Source organism: Mytilus galloprovincialis, chromosome 6 (assembly GCF_965363235.1).
Source record: "Mytilus galloprovincialis chromosome 6, xbMytGall1.hap1.1, whole genome shotgun sequence".
In the NCBI taxonomy this organism is placed as follows: Eukaryota; Metazoa; Mollusca; class Bivalvia; order Mytilida; family Mytilidae; genus Mytilus; species Mytilus galloprovincialis.
In genome coordinates, this window is record NC_134843.1 from 100809108 (window position 1) to 100828626 (window position 19519).

A 19519-nucleotide genomic window follows, 5' to 3' on the forward strand; every position below is an offset into this window, starting at 1 on the left:
GAATACGTAACATTCAACAACAGAAAATCAATCAGAACACTAATCTTTAACCACAACAATAAACTGCAAGGTTGCAAAAACAGTATATAATTGTTTGTTGTTGTCTTTAAACACGCTACAATATCGTTAGAAATGTTTTACTGCACACAATGACTGCTCCATAACGATACGTTCGTCGAGTTTCGTCCGTTCGTAAGATGTTGAGAAACCTCTACTGAAGCATTTCATTTTATCGCGTAACATGTAATACATTAACTGTTTATCCTACTGTGCATTACGTTTTCTTATAAGATTGCAAAATAATAACATTGTAATATATTTGATTTAACCCCCTTTATCTATAATTCTTTTTTATGTTCTTTTGTGGCATCTTTGTGATGTGTATTTATAATTGGTAAATATTTTGTGGGGTTTTATAATAATATGCAGTGAGTATGAATAAAATCACTTAAAAAAATCTGCCTTTTCACCACACAACACCAGTGCTGCCGCTTGCGCATCTTTTAAAGCACGTTTTTACAACCAAAGCTCAGGTTAACCAATTGGTAGTTTCTGTAGGTTGTCTGAAGAGAAAAGCGGGTCATGAAAAGATGATATATTTTTAAATGTTGATACTCATCAGTCTGACCAGCGCCAGTGTACAAACTATTACTATTAGCAAACTACATACTACATGTTCAAGTCCAAACCCCGCAAACCTGATGATAACGCAAGGAAATCAAACAGCAAACAATATGCGTGATTTGATAATTTATTGATGTTTTGCATTAAAGAACTTTTTTAATGTTGATTCTCTTCAGTATAGCATGCACCAGTCTAATAACTAGATGTCAGCAGCAACATGAAAAGTTAATCGGACTTTTATTCAGTTTGTGAGTTAATCGCCCCGGTTTACACATCAATAACCTCTAGAAAAAATGTGTTTAATCCTATTATGAATCAATAAGTATTTATAAGTATGCTTTTAAGGCTCTTTGGTATAAATCATTCTGAGCATATGAAAAAGAATATATGCATTAAATTGGATACCTAAATATTTATAATTAGATTCACACTCCAGCCCATCTTTGTTGAAATTAAATTTTTGAGAGATATGTCTGCCCACCTTGTTGGATATCGACACTTTAGTTTTGTTATTATTTATATTTAAGCAACAATCATTGCAAAAATCATGAAGTTTATTTAATATCTTGTGTAGTCCTTTTGCTGAATTGGATAAAATTACAATGTCATCAGCATATAACAGTCTCTGTTTCTATTTCTGTACCTTACTCATCTATCAAATAAACTTGTTGAAGACACCAACTTAAATTGCTTATTTTTTTAGGGATGTAAAAGAGGGACGACAAATACCAAAGGGACAGTCAAACTCATCACTCTATAACAAACTGACAACCCTATGGCTTAAAATGAAAAGACAAACCGACGCACAATAGTACACACGACACAACATAGAAAATTAAAGAATAAACAACACAACCCACCAAAAACTAGGGGTGATCTCAGGTGCTCCACATGTGGCACCCGTCGTGTTGCTTATGTGATAACAAATTCGGTAAATAGTCTAATTCGGTAGGTCACATTCATGAAAGGGAAGGGGAATGTAGTTACGACGTAAGGAACATATCCGATATCATTTTGTGAAACGGTTATTCCATAACGGCCAACAAACTCGTGATGGCGTCCGTAAAATTTACGAATGTACCAAGCCACGTTCTTCTAATTATACTTAGTTAAAACTTGCTATCAAATTATTACGACTGTTTGTTCGCGATGTTTAAATACTCAGACTCTGTTGTAGCTACCTACTTTACTCTGTTAATTTGAAATATTTATAAATTTAGATCGTTCAGTGCTGTCTATTTGTTTTTTTTTGACGTAATCATTCTTGTACCATCATAAATGTCGTTCACGTTAAAGTTTTAGAATTGTGCTAGTTCATATCGCAGATTCTTATCTGTATTTAAAGCATACATTTGAACTTCCTGTTGTAATAAGCCATATAGACTCATTTTTTTGAAAGGTACAAGCGTCTGAACTGATGTTCGGTTTGACTTTTTTATTGGATAATTTTCAAGATTGTAATAGTTAAATCTGAGAAAACTTAAAGATAATTCATTTAACATCATAATCTGACTGAGGAAGGATATCTTTTATCCGAAATATTCGTAAATAATTAAATTTATAGTTACCTTTTTATTGTATTTGGTGTTGTTGTGTACACTTTTTTAGGCGTTTTTATTTATTGTGTATATGTATCGTTACTCGTAACGATCTAGCGACCTCATGGGAAAAAATCGTTGACTATCATTCAGACTATCATTCAGACGTTTTATATAAGTCTCATCTAATTTTTCAAAAATAAAAAATGCAAGTGAGTGACTTGTGCCGATTTTGGTTTGGAGAACGAACAGCTGTGTATTTAAACAAGAATTAAAATAAAACATACATATACAAATTTACTCATATTGTCCGGCTAGGTCGATAATAATAAATGGACTAAATACTGATTTGGCAATATACGCATATGAGTAAACCCTTGATATTTCAAAAAACAAAATTAATTCTCTGTCAACAGTTAATTCTTATAAACCATTTATTAACCACAACCCACCATAATCTACATTTGAATATGCCTTTACCAAGTCAGGAATATGACATTTCTTGTCCATTCGTTTTTGATGCGTTTTCTTATTTGATTTTGCCATGTGATTATGGACTTTATGGATGGGAACATCGAAAATGGTAATTTAAGCATATTTTATTGTTTAAATTACGAATGGGATCAGACACAAGTTTTTTAAAACTTTAGTAGTAACGTCTTCTGCAAAATACTGAAGTTTGGAATACATTTAGATTTAGATATTTAGATATGGACGTGTATCCAATTATATTTGATATTTCAAAGTATGTAATATTTTCAAATCATACACAGAGGCAAAATTAATAGATATTCTATTTTATGCCAATATATACACATATAGATGAAAACACAATCTTCTTAATAAAAACCAATATTTTACAATTTATCAGTTTGTACGTAAAAAATGGTGGCAACACACTTAATAGACATGTTCACCATATGCCGATACCGACACTGAAACCGATACCGAAACATAATCCGATACCGAAATCAAGAAAAGCTGTGAGGTAAAAGATAAATGTTTATATGTTTAATTTATGCAACCCTGTTACTCTATTATAGTATGTGAAATTTGTCTACGTTAGATGGAGTATTACTTAAATTCAACAATTTAAATGAATCTATCTGAAAAGAAAAGTGAAATTCAACGAGTATTAAATATTAAACATGTGTTAAACATAATAACGCAAGTTACATACAATTAAGAATAAAAATGCATGAATGAGAGTATAAGAGCAGTGCGTATAAGCTAGCAAAATAAACTTTAAATGGTTTTGATTATACCCTACATTTGAACAAATGGCTTTGATATTTGATGTTAGCAAAACTTTAATTTATTAAGCTATTCATGAATTTTTTCATCAAATAAAGGCAACATTAGTATTCAAAACTCATAAATCAATTGAGAAAAAAAACCAAAACAAATCCGGGTTACAAACTAAAACTGAGGGAAACGCAACACATATAAGAGGAGAACAACGACACAACAGAAACACAACATTAAAATGAAACACACACATCGCCATTTTCCTTATTTGGTACAGAACATTTTAAGAAAGAAATTGGTGGAATGAACCTGGTATTGTGGCATGCCAAACCTCCCGCTTTTTTGCCAATGTTAAATAAAACATTAAAATGACAACATTACATGACAGAACTACAATACAAATAAATGGGAGAACATATAGGACAGAGAAATGCACAAATAATAGCTCACAAAAGGTACCAGGTTTGAAATTTATTCCGCCAGACGTGCGCTTCGTCCACACAAGAATAACCAGTGACGCTCAGATGAAATAAGTTCGAAAGCCAAAACAAGTACAAAGTTGAAGAGCACTGATGACAAAAAGTTCCAAAAGTTGTACCCAATACGGCTAGGTTTTCTGCCTGGGATATGAACATCCTTATTATTTAGAGTAATTTATTTCTTTTGCAAGCAGTAAATTTATAAAATGACTATAAAATAGATATACGTAAGACGAATGAAAATTTTTACAATAATATGTTCTCTTTATAATTGAAAAAATCGGAACGATACTGACCTTAGTGTAACAATATGTGCGGCCATTTCCGAACGTCGATACCTGCTTCATGATTAATTATTTACATCATAAAAAAATTGCATCATCATCTTAAATTATATATTACTTGCATTTCCGTATTCAAAAATAGTTGAATTTCAAGTTTGCTTTTTTGATAGATTCATAAAAATTTACCTCACTACTATTTCTGGTTTCGGTTTCGATATCGGCTTATGCTGAACATGACTACTACTACAGGCATATATGATTGTTCATTTAAGGAACTTTTGCAAGGTTTGTCTTAATAGGTGGTGCTCAACATTGTGAAAAGTTCTGTTCTGTCAGATTTTCTCTCTTCGTCATAATACTAGACACAACTATATGTTCTACTTATAGTCATGACAACCATCTTGGTTGCCAGTCAGGGTCATCGGATATTTTGTTTAAAGATATCCCAATGATGATTGAGACTAAGCTGGTGAAGTTTGTTCCAGTAGCGTCTGAGGAGAAGATTTATGTAAACGGACAACGGACGGAGACGGATGACGGATGACGACAGATGACGACGGACGTCGAGTGATGAAAACAACATTTGGACCAGATGAGAATAAAAAAAAAAAAAAAAAAAAAACGAGGAATACACCAACACTTTATCAGGTGTATAGAAAATTAAAGACTGAACAATAGAGATATAATGCTTTAAATTAATATGAAATGTAAATAGAATGATAGGTTTATTAATTTATAATCGGTCAATTAAGTGCAGTTTAATTGGTGTAATAAACATTTTTGTTTTATTACATCCCTCAACTTATCACTGGAGCCTTTCCATTTTTAAAAAGGGTCTTACTTTTAACAAACTAATAATTTCTATGATTTTCATAACCTTTGAAGTATTCTACTACATTGCAATTTTCAAAAACAAATCTGTTTTTCTCCTTCCATTTCTTCATGACAATTTGGTGGTAAATAATAATAGTTTTCTTACGACAAAAGTTTGATTTTGATCCAAAATTGCGTATTATAAGATTGAACACATTTTTTCTGAAGGTTATTGGTGTGTTAACTGGGAGTATTAACTCACAAACTAAATTAAAGTCCGAGGAATTTTTATAGAAAGTTTGCAGAAAGTGAGTTTACACATAAATAACCTCTAGAAAAAATGTGTTGAATCCTTATAATTCTTTGCAGAAAATTCACAATTTTCAATTAGCCTTATCATCTCATTGGCTTTTATTTACAATCTAATGCACAATAGACTTGCCGTAACTAAGAAGCTAGCCGCCATATTGACTTTCTGAAATCCATAAATGTGCGATTATAATGCAATTGAATCTAAAATGAAATGGCACATACCTCAAAAACCATCTTTTAATGAGATATTTTCCGAATTTGAAGCGAACAAGTAACGAAATACTCTTAAGATTGAAAGTTTCTCCATTGTAGCATCTTTTAATGAGATATTTTCCGAATTTGAAGCAAACAAGTAACGAAATACTCTTAAGATTGAACGTTTCTCCATTGTAGCACGTCATGTTTGCCATGACGTTAACGCGATAAGATCACTTATGATATTTCGCGGAAATTTATTTGATCTAAATTTAATACATTTTCCAAGCTTAAATGCATTATTTTTTGTTTCTATGCTTAAACAAATATGTAGATAGATATGGTGTGAGTGCCACATACAAATATGTAGTTTGTTTTTCAATCTCAATTCGCTTAATACCCCCTGGATCACATGTGTAAAGCGCATGAATAGATCACAGTGAAAGTAGTTTCGGTAGTTTATCGATATGTAAACCAAGTGAAAAAAATTATAATAAACCAAACCAATTTATGTATTTGTAGATATGAAAATCATATAAGAATTATTTCAAATTAACCCCATTCGTGTATTTGTTGTTCAGCAGATGGTCGCTTTCGAGTGTTGATGTTCTGACACAAAAAAATATTCGTTATTATTTTTGTTGGACAATTTTGATTATATTTGGCGGTTACATGGCGGTTGCATCGTTGAATCAGTATCAAGTTGTTTGCCTTGATCTTCTGGAAATTTGTTGTACGTTTGTTTTTTGCATACCATTTTCCCACTCGACATTGTATATACATATATATACCCTATGTGTACATGATTATGAATCACCCTTCAAAATCTCAATTTTGAATTAATTAGTGACAGCTGAGAGACCGAAAGTAACATGCCATTAAAAACACTCTGGTTTTCTGACGAGAAATAATGAAAATAAGGTGAAGCACATTAACCAAAAATTAAAATGCAAAATCATGACTGCAAAATTTGGTTTCAATGTATTTTTATTTTTTATCAAAAGCTTTACTTATGGCAATTCATTTGTTAAGAGTTGTTTTTGTTAACAGTTACAATGTTTTTTGTGCTGATCAGTTGAATTGGTGCTGACACCTTTACAGTGATAGTCGTCTTTATACTTCCTATATGTAAACCATTAAACCAAAGAACGTCTCATGAGATGAAGTTTCCTTGCTGATAACTTTTCTGTATTTACTTCAGAAATAAAACATGATGGTCTTCATGGGTAGCTTCTGGGTACGAACGTTGTTTATCTTTTTAATTACGTGTTATAGTGTTCTCTTTATTTGTCTTTGTTTATTTCTAACATTAAATAGTATAGTTTTGGTGTGGCTTGGTATTTTTGTGCCATTGAGCTATGGTCATTATTGTATTCTTGTCTTCCATTTTTGTATGAATTTTTGTTTTTGTTTTTCTTTGATTAAATAGTTACTTGTATTTATTGTGATTAAGATTAAGATTATAACACAATGTTGACTGCTGTATCCCAATTGTTTTTACATTTTTACCTTTTATGTGTGCTCAGTTAAAGGTTTTTAGGAACCTTGAAAAGACACAAACATTGTAAGAGCAGTATGATCACGGCGGTTGTAGAACATAATGAATTAAACCTGGTTTTATAGCTAGCTAAACCTCTCACTTGTATTACAGTTGCATGGAAGTTCATTAAATTAAAAACATTGTGTGAGAAAAACAAACAGCCCATGTATCGAAAACTGCTTTCAACTCAAAGTCATTGATTTTAGCAAGAGGTTGAACAGCTGCAGTTTCAAATGCACCAATCATCTTTATATAAACACTCCCAATAGAAGATTCGAAGGCTTCAAAGTGTTTATCTTCTTAATCGTCCTTGTTACAATCACTAAGTGTCAGATACGTATCGTGTCCTCGTTGATTCGCTTCATCTAAGACAACACATTTTTTTTTTAATGTTGGTTAGGTACATTCATTTTTTTAGTCTTATTTATAGGATTTGTCAGCTGAGAGTACTCTGATAATCGTACCTTTTGACACTTGTGTTTTTGTTAGTTATTTCTATGTTTTTTATCGATCTGATGAGCCCCGTTGGACTGATTTCAATAGCTTGTTCTAATGTTCTGTTGTTATACCATTGTACAAGGTTATGGAAAATTCGGCACCAGGAAATATGTTGAACCTTCCAACATTGTGTGTGTGTGCATGTCCCAAGTCAGGAGCCTGTATTTTAGTGGTTGTCATTTGTTGCTCTATGTTATATTTGTTTTTTGTTTTATACATATATTTGTAAGTCCGCCCATTAGATTTTTTGTCTGAAATGTTTTACAAATTTTACTTGGGAGCCTTTAACAGGTTGCTATGCGATATGAGTTTTGCTCATTGCCCGCACGATGACCTATATAAAGGAAGGAGATGTGGTATGATTGTCAATGAGACAACCATCCCTCAAAGTCCAAATTAAGTGGATGTAAGCAATTATCGGAAACCGTAAGGCCTTCAACAATGAGAAAAACTAATACCAAAAGGTCGGCTAAAAAAGGCCTCAACATGAAAATATGACACAATTCAATTGCGATGACCTAATTTATAACGAAACAGTTTACGAAAAAAAAATATGACAACCATGAACCAACAACAACCGATGAACTACAGGCTCCTGACTTTGGACAGACACATAAAAAATGTGGCGGGGTTAAACATGTTCGTAAGTGCTCAATCCTCTCCATAACCTGGGACAGTGATGTACAGTACAACATGAGTACAAACTACAAATATCAGTTGAAAATGGCTCATTGTAGTTGCTTTTGCGTCATTTGGTCTCTTGTGGAAAACTGAGTAACTGGCAATCATACCACATCGTTTTATTTTCAAGTTAAAGTTTACAAATAAAGAACTTCAAAAATAGTCATTTCGATACACCTTCATTTAAAACACATTATCTAAATAGATATTTTTATTATGTATGAGTACAGTCATGAAAAAAAATCACAATAATACAATAATTCAAAAATAAAATCAAGCATTTTGAAGTATTACAATTCCTGTATACATTTTATTCAGTCTGTAAAATTATTTTTTTAATTTAATTTTGATAGTCACTTCCGATAATCATAGCAAAATCAAAGTTATACTGTGTATATTAAACTCAATGGTGTTATGTTTTATTGAAAATCTTTTAGACCTCTCCTTAGATAAACAATCATATACAAGAATATAAATCACCCATCAATGCCCTTGAGTCGTACGACAGAGAACTTTACAGCCATTCATTATAACAAATTTTAAACACAACAGCGTAATAAAATCCTCGAAATATGAATATTTAGCTCAAACTCAGACATGAACATATGTTTTGCTTTTGCAGATTACCTCCCACATAATTTTATCATTATCTTTATCATAAACTATTGTGCAAACACTTTGTCGATTTCGCTGCGTTGAAATTAAAAACAACCTATTGATCTGGAAATTTGTCTATTTTATTGCATAACATACAGAAAAAATGCGGTAGAGCTTTGAAAAATGTATAACATAAAATTAAAACAATATGCTGCGAAATTCCATGAATGGTATTAACGGACAACGTAACTAAACAACTGAATAATTGTGTTATGTACACTTGTATCTACCTGACTTTTCAGGCTTACCTGCTGTTTGACCTTTTTTTGGAGAAATAAACACACGTGTGTACATATTTATATATGTGCCTTTGTGTATTTTAATGCCGATTTCACAATTTGCATGGATTAGAACAAAATTATTATTTCTTTGCATCAAAAAAATAAATATTATTAAAGTTATTTAAAAAAAAAAAATAAGAAAGGTAAATTTATTTGAAATATGAACATAATTGATGACAAAGACGCTATTTTGAAAAATCCAACATGGTCGAAAAAATCATGGTTTTAAATCGATTAAGGACGTACTTTGCCGACGAATTAAACTGTTAGAACAGGATACAGCGCCAAACATATCTTTCAGATATCACAATATAGCTGCAAATTAACACTTTTGTTTAAGGAATTTGTGAAATTGAAGTATAAGAAGACTAAAGTTTGTTAGTTTTACAGTACAGTTAATGGACAGAGGAGGAGAAGAAGAGCATTTAATTTATTTAGAATTGATCAGGGACGTAATGTCATTCGAATTAAAACTACCAGGTTCAACATATTAAGAAATATATATTTAAGAAGACTAAGGACAGATCAGCAAAAACTAGCAAACGGAAAAATTAGTTTATTGAAGAGCAAATTTTCTAAAGATGACGGAGTGCTACGTCATCAAAATTACGTGATGTCTTACATAGTTAGATATGGATAAGCGTCATTACAACACATGATGTCATGCGAATAAAATCTTCCAAGTTGAAGGTTGATCAAATACTTGCATGCTGCAGATTTGGAATATCTATCTTTTAAATGAAGTTTTGATATAGTTTTTTATTTTGTTGTTCTATTGCATTATTCGCATGATGATGATGATGGCTCACATTTTCGTTACGTTACGCAAACTGTTGATTAGACAGTACAATGGAGCCAGCGGAGATAAATCGTAAATTAAAAATTGTTTGTAGGAGTTATAAGAAATTAACACATTTTTTCTAGAGGTTATTTAAGCATATTTGAATGCATTGCTTTAAATTAAATTAAAATACAGGGGGTAACATAGAAAATGGCCCTGGACCAGTGTGAAAATGTCAAAAAACTGATGACTTACATGAATAAACTTAGTAGCCGTAGTATTCAGATATAAACGTCCCGGTAATCTTGTGGTAGCATATGCGCTCGTAAAAGTACAAAATGTACCAACGATACCAGCTTGATTTTTTTAGTATATGAATTGGATATTATAGAAAAATTTTAAGCATTAGTATATTCTCAATTAATTTTAATAATTAGTATCAAATAGAAACGTAGAAAAGTAAAAAAAGTGTTTCTTTGTCTTGAAAAGCTTAAGCAAAGCAACTTTAGTTAGGTGATCGATATTCACACATATAGGTACATGTGTTCGTAACACTAGGATTCCTCCATTTGTGTTGATTTTTCCGAAACATGATGATAATGTTAGAGTCTCCACTTGGTTCATTTGGTTCCCAACTGAAATACTCCATTGTAGATCCATCATTGTACATCCATTTTCCATCTGTCTCTTTACCTTGTATACATATTCCAAGACTGTACACTCCGCCGATGTCAGCTGAAATAAAAGTATGTCTGTATTAATTATAAATTAGGGAAAGAAATCCTTGTATGTTGTATAATCCATTCAGGACTTAATTTAGTTGATGCATGTAAAAAATAAGTGTTCCCAAATTTGCTTATCACGGAAGCACCAATCTTGCATAGGCCGATCTCGGGTGTTTGTTCATATGGTGGAGAAGAAACCGTTTTTCGATAAAATTACAGTATACTAATTGCTGTTGTAAACGTGACCTTTCACACAGCTGCCACAAAATGTATCACAAACCAAACTTTTTACCCTTGCGTGAGTGATACATTCTTATTTTATTAACGATATTGTCCGAAAGAAGTGTGTTCTCTAAAGTATAAATAATCAAAAGAGGTTTCCTATGTGAATTGAACAAACGTTTTAGACGAATGGTTCAAAAGATATTATTCGAAAACATTTGATGCTGTTGAAACGTTACTTTTGACTTTTTACCCATTGACTTCATTGGGGCCTTTTTCAATCATGGTTATTATTCCTACATATATTGCTAAAGATCTCTGATGAATACCAAGAACAGAGTACTTTCATGGCCGCTGTCATCGTGAACTTTGAACCACTGACTTAAAAAAAATAAAGATTGGGTTAACAGTCCAGAAACTACTCCTTCTGGTAAATGTTCTCAAAATCTTAGTGATGTTATGAGAGTACGAATGATATTTTTAAAGACGTAGTAACATCCAGCAAAACTTGAAACGTATTAAAGATAAAGTTGTTGTAGGAGTATCTGAGATGACACTTTTTTAAACATTGTGGGAAAGGAAATCTCGAACTATTATTTTTGTTTAAGGTAGTAAAGGAAATTGATTTTTTTAACGTGTAATTGGAAATGATTGAAACTGATTCTGTTTGGAAATCTTAAGATTTTTTGTTAGACAAGAACTATTTTTTCCTTGTATTTTTCTGTAATCTTATTGCATTCTTTTCATAATTATAACACTTCATGTTTGTAAAGTGATTTATTACTTACACATATTAAGTAACTTTTCGGTATTACAAACCCTTGGCTTTCAAATATACGGTTCTGAGTGTTCCCGATGAAGGTAAATCCACAATAGCGCTTTGGACGCATTAAAATTTATAACCTGATGTTTTCATTTTTTTTAGTTCTTTATTACCTGTAACAAGCTTGATATAATCTTGTCTTTCATTGGAATCGATACGCATGAGCTCACTTCCTGGACACACGAAATCTTCATGAACAAGGGATACTAGAATTGGCGTTTCGAATTTATAACACAAGTCCAGTTCTCTGTAGTAGAACAAATTGACCAAACAGCGACCGGCACCTGGTAAAATGGTTATTAACTGTATTTAACATGGTTTGGAATAAAACACTGAAATAGCTGAAATAGCTGAAATAGTTTCGTAATTCTAAAATGTTTATGAGGATTATCTGGGATTTTCATCAACGAGAAAGTCAATAAACAACACTGTCGTGGCAAAACAAGTGTAAACTTACTAAGGTCACAACAATTTTTAAATTAAAAAAAATATATTGACGGATATTTAAAACAACTAATTTTATAAACAGGTTCCATATGAAAAACAAGATAAAATTTTATCTTATAGTGTAAGTCAAAAACATATTATCCCGAATGTTAACGTTGGAAGAGATTAAATAGTATACCACTTACAATGTCGGAGGGACCCGAGTTAGCTGGACTGTTAACGTTTGCAGGGATTAAATTGTGTACTCCTCACCAATCAGAGAAACCCGTGTAACAATTCTATCAACCTGTCTGGGCATAGAATTGTGTGTAATGTCATATTCATTGAATATTTCAAGATTTCAGACAAAGCCGTTTATTTTGTATTCCCGTACTTTGGCGCGGAATCAGGGTCATGATTATCAATTTTAATATATTTGATATGTATGACCTTGATTTCGCGTCATACTGTCAGGTAATAACTGAGACAGGGCTATACATATCACACCACCATAAAGATATCTGAACATTTTTTCTATCTATCAAGTGAAATAACTGAGCCAGGGCTATGTATAACACAACCTGACAAAGGTATCATATATAATTGAGAATGGAAATGGGGAATGTGTCAAAGAGACAACAAACCGACCATAGAAAAAAAAACCAGCAGAAGGTCACCAATAGGTCTTCAATGTAGCAAGAAATTTCCGCAACCGGAGGCGTCCTTCAGCTGGCCCCGAAACAAATATATACTAGTTCAGTGATAATGAACGCCATACTAATTTCCAAATTGTACACAAGAAACTAAAATTAAAATAAAACAAGACTAACAAAGTCCAGAGGCTGCTGACTTGGGACAAGCGCAAAAATGCGGCAGGGTTAAACATGTTTGTGAGACCTCAACCCTCCCCCTATACCTCTAGCCAATGTAGAAAAGTAAACGCATAACAATACGCATATTAAAATTCAGTTCAAGAGAAGTCCGAGTCTGATGTCAGAAGATGTAACCAAAGAAAATAAACAAAATGACAATAATACATCAATAACAACAGACTACTAGCAGTTAACTGAAAACATTGTTACTATCTTTCATGTAAAATAACTAAGAAGAGCTATCAAAACTATAAACTATTGTTTTACTACTCTGCTTCACCATTTGCTTTTTATTTGGGATAGTTTAATCTTACAAATTAGTTACAAAATTTTTAGTATTTGTGTACATAATTAAAGTTATAGACATGTACCGCACATTTTTCAGAAGAACGGAAATTATTCATCCAATATACTTGTCCATTATTTTAAGTACGTTAAAGCTTTCTGAATGAGTTACGATATTTGTTTTCTGCCTGTCCAAAAAACTAAAGATCAGGTTATGAACAACAAACCATTCAGAAGAAATGTAATGTGGTTTCCCTGAAACACCATCTCAGAACATGTTGATTTAAACATCCTTAATGAATTATAATAAAAATTTACTTTCATTTCATATGATTCAAAAAGAGAGGCGAAAGATACCAAAGGGATATTCAACTCATTATTAGAAAACAAACTAACAAGCAATGGCCAAAAAATATTGAAAAATTACTAAAACGGCTTACATTATTCAAAACACAACATAGAAAACTAAACACTTAGCAACACTAATCCCAACAAAAACAGGGGTTATATCAGGTATTTCAGGAAGGATAAATATATTTGCTCCACATGTGTTACCTATTTATTTCGTCATGTAAGTAAAAACTCGGTGAAAAGACTTAATTCGGTAGGTCAAATTTGAGGAAAATTGGTATCATGCACTACAAAAGTCAAAAAGTCTGAAAAGACCAGTTTTGTCTTGATTTGCATGAACTATTACCATGATTACTCGACATTCTCCAAAAGTATGACATATTCTGAACATTTTGAACTGTGTCTTAAATTTACTTGACAGTTCTGAGTTTTAAAAATCATGACCAATATTCATGATATAACTTTAATTAGTATTTCTCTTTACATAATATACTGTTGTTTTTAGTTACACTACTTACATAAAATATAAAAGTTAGACGTGTAAAATAATTGAAAATTTGGGTATCTAAATTTTTTTACAAATGCAAATATGGCTATGAAATCTAACGTATACTTCGACACATTCACCATTTCCTTTCTCAATTTTAGTATAAAATAATTTAAATGTGAGTGTGTTGATATAAAACAATTTAAATGTGGGTTTTAAAAAAAATCAAATTTTGATTCCTAAATCTTATTTATCAACTGATTAAAACCAATCATACTGTATACATATTGCATTCTTCATTCATAATATTCAATGTTAATATGGTAAATAATTATTGTACAAAAATGTAGTTTATATAAATGGCAAATTATGATGATATACAAAGCATTCATGTAATAGAAGAAAAAATTGTGTAATGTCATCTGTTGGAATATATATTAAGTATAACACATGGACAGGATGTTCCCATAAAATAAAGGTATTCCACACTAAAAAAACACGCAACTGTCAAATAGAAATTACTGATTTACCTGTAAGCAGCCATACAACTTATCAGGTGACCATTCCAAAGGTTAAAAGAAAATTATTATAGAAATGATTGGTCTAATGAAATGGATTTTAAACAGACATGCACAATATAGATCTTAATTTATTTTCTTTTCAGGAAGGAGTTATCGCAATTTTTTTTTGATTAAAAATTATAAAATTCAACACTCAAATTTGAATAAAAAATGTTTTTGGGTTATTCTAAAAAAACGAATAATGTTTTTGAATCAAGATGAGAACAAATTCTGTGACCGACACGAAAGCTCCCCTCTTTTTTAGCAACTCAAACCCAAAAGATAAATCGTGGGGTCCAAAAGAGCCTGCTAAATTCCTGGGTTTATAGAGATTTAAAATATATGGGAAAGATCACTGTCCTTAAATCACTTGCTCTACCTATTCTAATTCAATCATTGACAGTTTTGCCAAACCCGCCGGATGATAACATAAAATAAATCCAAAATATTTTTTTAAGTTTCTTGTGGTCAGGAAAACCAGACAAGATTAAAAGAAAAGTTATGATAGGGTTATTTGAAAATGGGGGGTTGAAAATGCCAGATATAAGATACTTTTGTTATTCATTAAAGATGACAATGATAAATAAACTTTTAGACCCCTTGAATATATCCCCATGGAAAACATTGTTACAAAAAATTAGGAGCAGACACAATATTGTTGATGACCCCTGATGGTATCCGAAAGATTTCTTCAAATTTTAATAATTTCTGGAAAGATATTTTACTAAACTGGAATATCCTAAACACTGTTACTAATGACACTGCTGAAGGGATCATGAAACAATCCATATGGCTAAACAAGAGTTTGAAAATTAATAATAAAACTGTCTGTTACCAGAGGTGGGTTGAATCATGAGTTTTCTTTATAGGTGATTTACTTGATGAAAACAGTAAAGTTTTTACTTTAAAGGAATTCTGCGAAAAATATAATCTTAATATTAATTTCTTGGAATACCACTCTTTGCTGCATAGGATACCAAAAGACTGGAAAAATTTTATCACTACTTCAGAGAAAATTACGCAAAAAAAAAGTCATGTCAGTTCTTTTATAAAAAAATCTTGTCAATGTATATAGAACGTCCTACAAAACAAGAAGACAAAATGTGTAAGGAACTAGGCACTCATATAGAAAATTGGGATTTCATTTATAGTTTACCCTTTTGTTGCACTAAAAACAACAAATTTAGTATGTTCCAGTTTAAGATTTTACATAGAACTCTCGCTACAAATGCATTATTGCAGAAATATGGGTTGAAAGAAACTAATTTATGTAGTTTCTGTAATGAAACTAAAGACTCTATAAGTCACCTTTTCTGGGAATGTACCCTAGTTAGAAATTTGTGGTTAGAAATCGCAGCACTTTTTCAAGTTGAAAATAATTTAACTTTAATTCTTAATGTGGAAAACATTGTTCTTTGGTCAGAGTCTTGGGATATTTCCCTAAACTTATTCACTATTCTGGTTAAATATTACATTTATACCTGTCATTTTAATTCTTCATTACCGACTCTTACGGGTGTCATAGCTATGATTAAAAATTCCTACCAAATAGAAAAAATAGCTACCTCTTTTTCCAGATCCCCTAGAGCAAGAGAGAAATTTGATTGTGAATGGGAATTAATTAAAAACATAGTTCACATGTGAGAAGAGATCTTTCTATTTTGTACGTTCTTACTTAAGGCTTTATAATAGTTCATGTAGAATTAATTATATGTTGATGAACATCACAACTGGACAGTGATTTGTGTGCATCTTAAAAGTACTATCTATGTTTATTGCTATTGTTATATATATATATTGATATACTAGTTTTTGTTTGATTGTATTTGAATTATCTCCCCTTGACTTAGGTAGACATTTATTATGTGACTCTGTCCAACATGTTGTCCAACATGTTATCTGTTAATGATCTCTGGTGGCCTCTCCTGGTACATGTACCTCTCATGTTCAACATCATTGTATAGGGAGTGATGCATGTGGCTAGAGGAGAAGGCTGATGTCATCATTTACCTTATCAGCATCATATTCCGGTATTCTAATCCAGAGTGATAAAAGATGTGTATGATCTAGTAGAAAATTTAGACCAATTAGCATAACTAACTTTTTAATTTTAGACTGTTATTGAAAAATTTAATATCAATATATGTATTATGAAATAACTATATAATTATATATCAGAATATATACTTGGTGTATTTTCAGATGAAATAAAAATAAATTACAAAAATAAAAAGAGACACTTGGTCACATTTTAAACACCTAGACACCTATTATAGTAAAGCAATTTTGAATGGTAGTTTCTCGAGTGGCAACAATCTAAATGCTATGTGTCAGTTACTTCGACTTATATTCCAAGTGAAAACAATTAATTAAATGTTTAATACAAATAAATCAAAATTAAACTACACGGGGGATTATTCATGATATTCCAACTCTCGTTTGATTTAAGGAGTTCGTGCAATTCCCTCTATTTTTAACCTTGATTTGTCTCTACATAATCGATATACATGATTTAAGGAGTCCATGTGTTTCCCTTTGTTTTTCCTTGATTTGTCTCTACATTATTGATATGCATGATTTTAGGAGTTCATGTGATTCCCTCTGGGTTTTGTTTACCTTGATTTGTCTCTACATAATAGATATACATGATTTTAGGAGTTTATGCAATTACCTCTGTTTTTACCTTGAATTATCTCCACATAATAGATATACATAATTTTAGGAGTTCGTGCAATTACCTCTGTTTTTACCTTGATTTATCTCCACATAATAGATATACATGAATTAAGGAGTCCATGTGTTTCCCTTTGTTTTTCCTTGATTTGTCTCTACATTATTGATATGCATGATTTTAGGAGTTCATGTGATTCCCTCTGGGTTTTGTTTACCTTGATTTGTCTCTACATAATAGATATACATGATTTTAGGAGTTTATGCAATTACCTCTGTTTTTACCTTGAATTATCTCCACATAATAGATATACATAAATTTAGGAGTTCGTGCAATTCCCTCTATTTTTACCTTGATATATCTCTACATAATAGATATACATGATTTAAGGAGTTCATGCGATTACCTCTGTTTTTTACCTTGATTTGTCTCTACATAATCGATATACATGATTTAAGGAGTTCATGCGATTCCCTCTGTTTTTTACCTTGATTTGTCTCTACATAATCGATATACATGATTTAATGAGTTCATGCGATTCTCTCTGTTTATTACTTTAATTTGTTTCTACAAAACTGATATACATGATTTAAGGAGTTCATGCGATACCCTCTGTATTTTACCTTGATTTGTCTCTACTTAATCGATATACACGATTTATGGAATTCATGCGATTCCCTCTGTTTTTTACCTTGATTTGTCTCTACATAATCGATATACATGATTTAAGTAGTTCATGTGATTCCCTCTGTTTTTTACCTTCACTTGTCTCTACATAATCGATATACATGATTTAAGGAGTTCATGCGATTCTCTCCGGGTTTTTTAACCTTGATTTGTCTCTACATAATAGATATACATGATTTTAGGAGTTCATGCGATTCCCTCTGTTTTTTACCTTGATTTGTCTCTATATAATCGATATACAGGATTTAAGGAGTTAATGCGATTCCCTCTGTTTTTTACCTTGATTTGTCTCTACATAATCGATATACATGATTTAATGAGTTCATGCGATTCTCAAAAAAGGGTATCTTACTTTACCAAATTTATCCTTGATTCTTCAAAGTGTAGTTTAGCAGTAATAAAAAGGAGTATATAACAGCAATAGAATGTCATAAACAGTACAGAATAAGTCTGTTCACGTTTCAGGCGAAATTTATACTGTTGAGATAGTGTCAAGACATATTTAAGACTGTCAAGAATGTCGAGACATATTCAGAAAATATTTAGAGCGTCAAGAATATGTCAAGACATATTCATACATTATTAAGAATATCAAGAATATGTCAAGACAGATCGAGACAAATTTAAGACAGTCAAGAATTGGTCGAGACTAATCCAGACTCTTATCAGATGAAACAGGAAGTGTCGAGAAATTTTCAGACAATGTTCATACTGTCATTACCATGTCAAGAATTTTTAGAGAGTTGGAGAGCGTTGAGGGCCCAACCTTGGAGTAGAAAATCCCTAATTCTTCGAAAACAATCAATGTTTTGTCAATCAGTAGTGGCATCGACCTAGTGGTTGTAAATACACACAGCATAGGTACTGGGGTTACACTTTTGTAAACCAGACAATATACGAAGCTACTGGTTTATAAATTTATGTAGACTTACGTTCTTGTGAAAGGTAAAATTTCCACCCTTTCGCTGCAGATGACATCACGGTATAGGTGAACGAATCTGAGTGTAAAATACACATGCCTGTCAGATTGTTGTAGAAGAATGATAAACAACGCGTATTAGATACACATTTAATACCGCATTCCATTACAAATTTTGCTTGATAGATTTCAATGGCATTCTCTACTTCATACTTGTTGTCATATTCAGGTTTACTGTGCGCCGAACTCAATCTAAATCTTGATTCACTAAGGACAGCATTTAACATAGTGTGCATGCATAGAAATATGATAAATATAATCATATTTGTCAGTTCGAAAAGCATTCCAATATGATTGCCTTTAAATAAATTTTGCTTTAAATACTTACGTGGTTACCATGCGCTGACGTTATACGATGCGTAGTATGTGTTGATTGGTCTGTTCCACCCTAGAAATATTCGAAGCTATTTAAAAAAAAAAGAAAAAGCAATATTGAACATAAACCGAAGGGATCGATGTCGTGACGTATTTAAATGACTAGTAATTCGATTAATAGATGA

General features: G+C 31.6%; 1 long non-coding RNA gene across 1 annotated transcript; it reads right to left on the reverse strand.

The window, feature by feature from the left end:
• Positions 1-8476: 8476 nt before the first annotated feature.
• On the reverse strand, positions 8477-19248 carry LOC143080964 (uncharacterized). Its single transcript, XR_012979830.1, has 3 exons — positions 18973-19248; positions 11815-11985; positions 8477-10666 (listed from the first exon to the last, which is right to left on the reverse strand). It is a non-coding gene; the product is annotated as an uncharacterized LOC143080964 (long non-coding RNA).
• Positions 19249-19519: the final 271 nt, after the last annotated feature.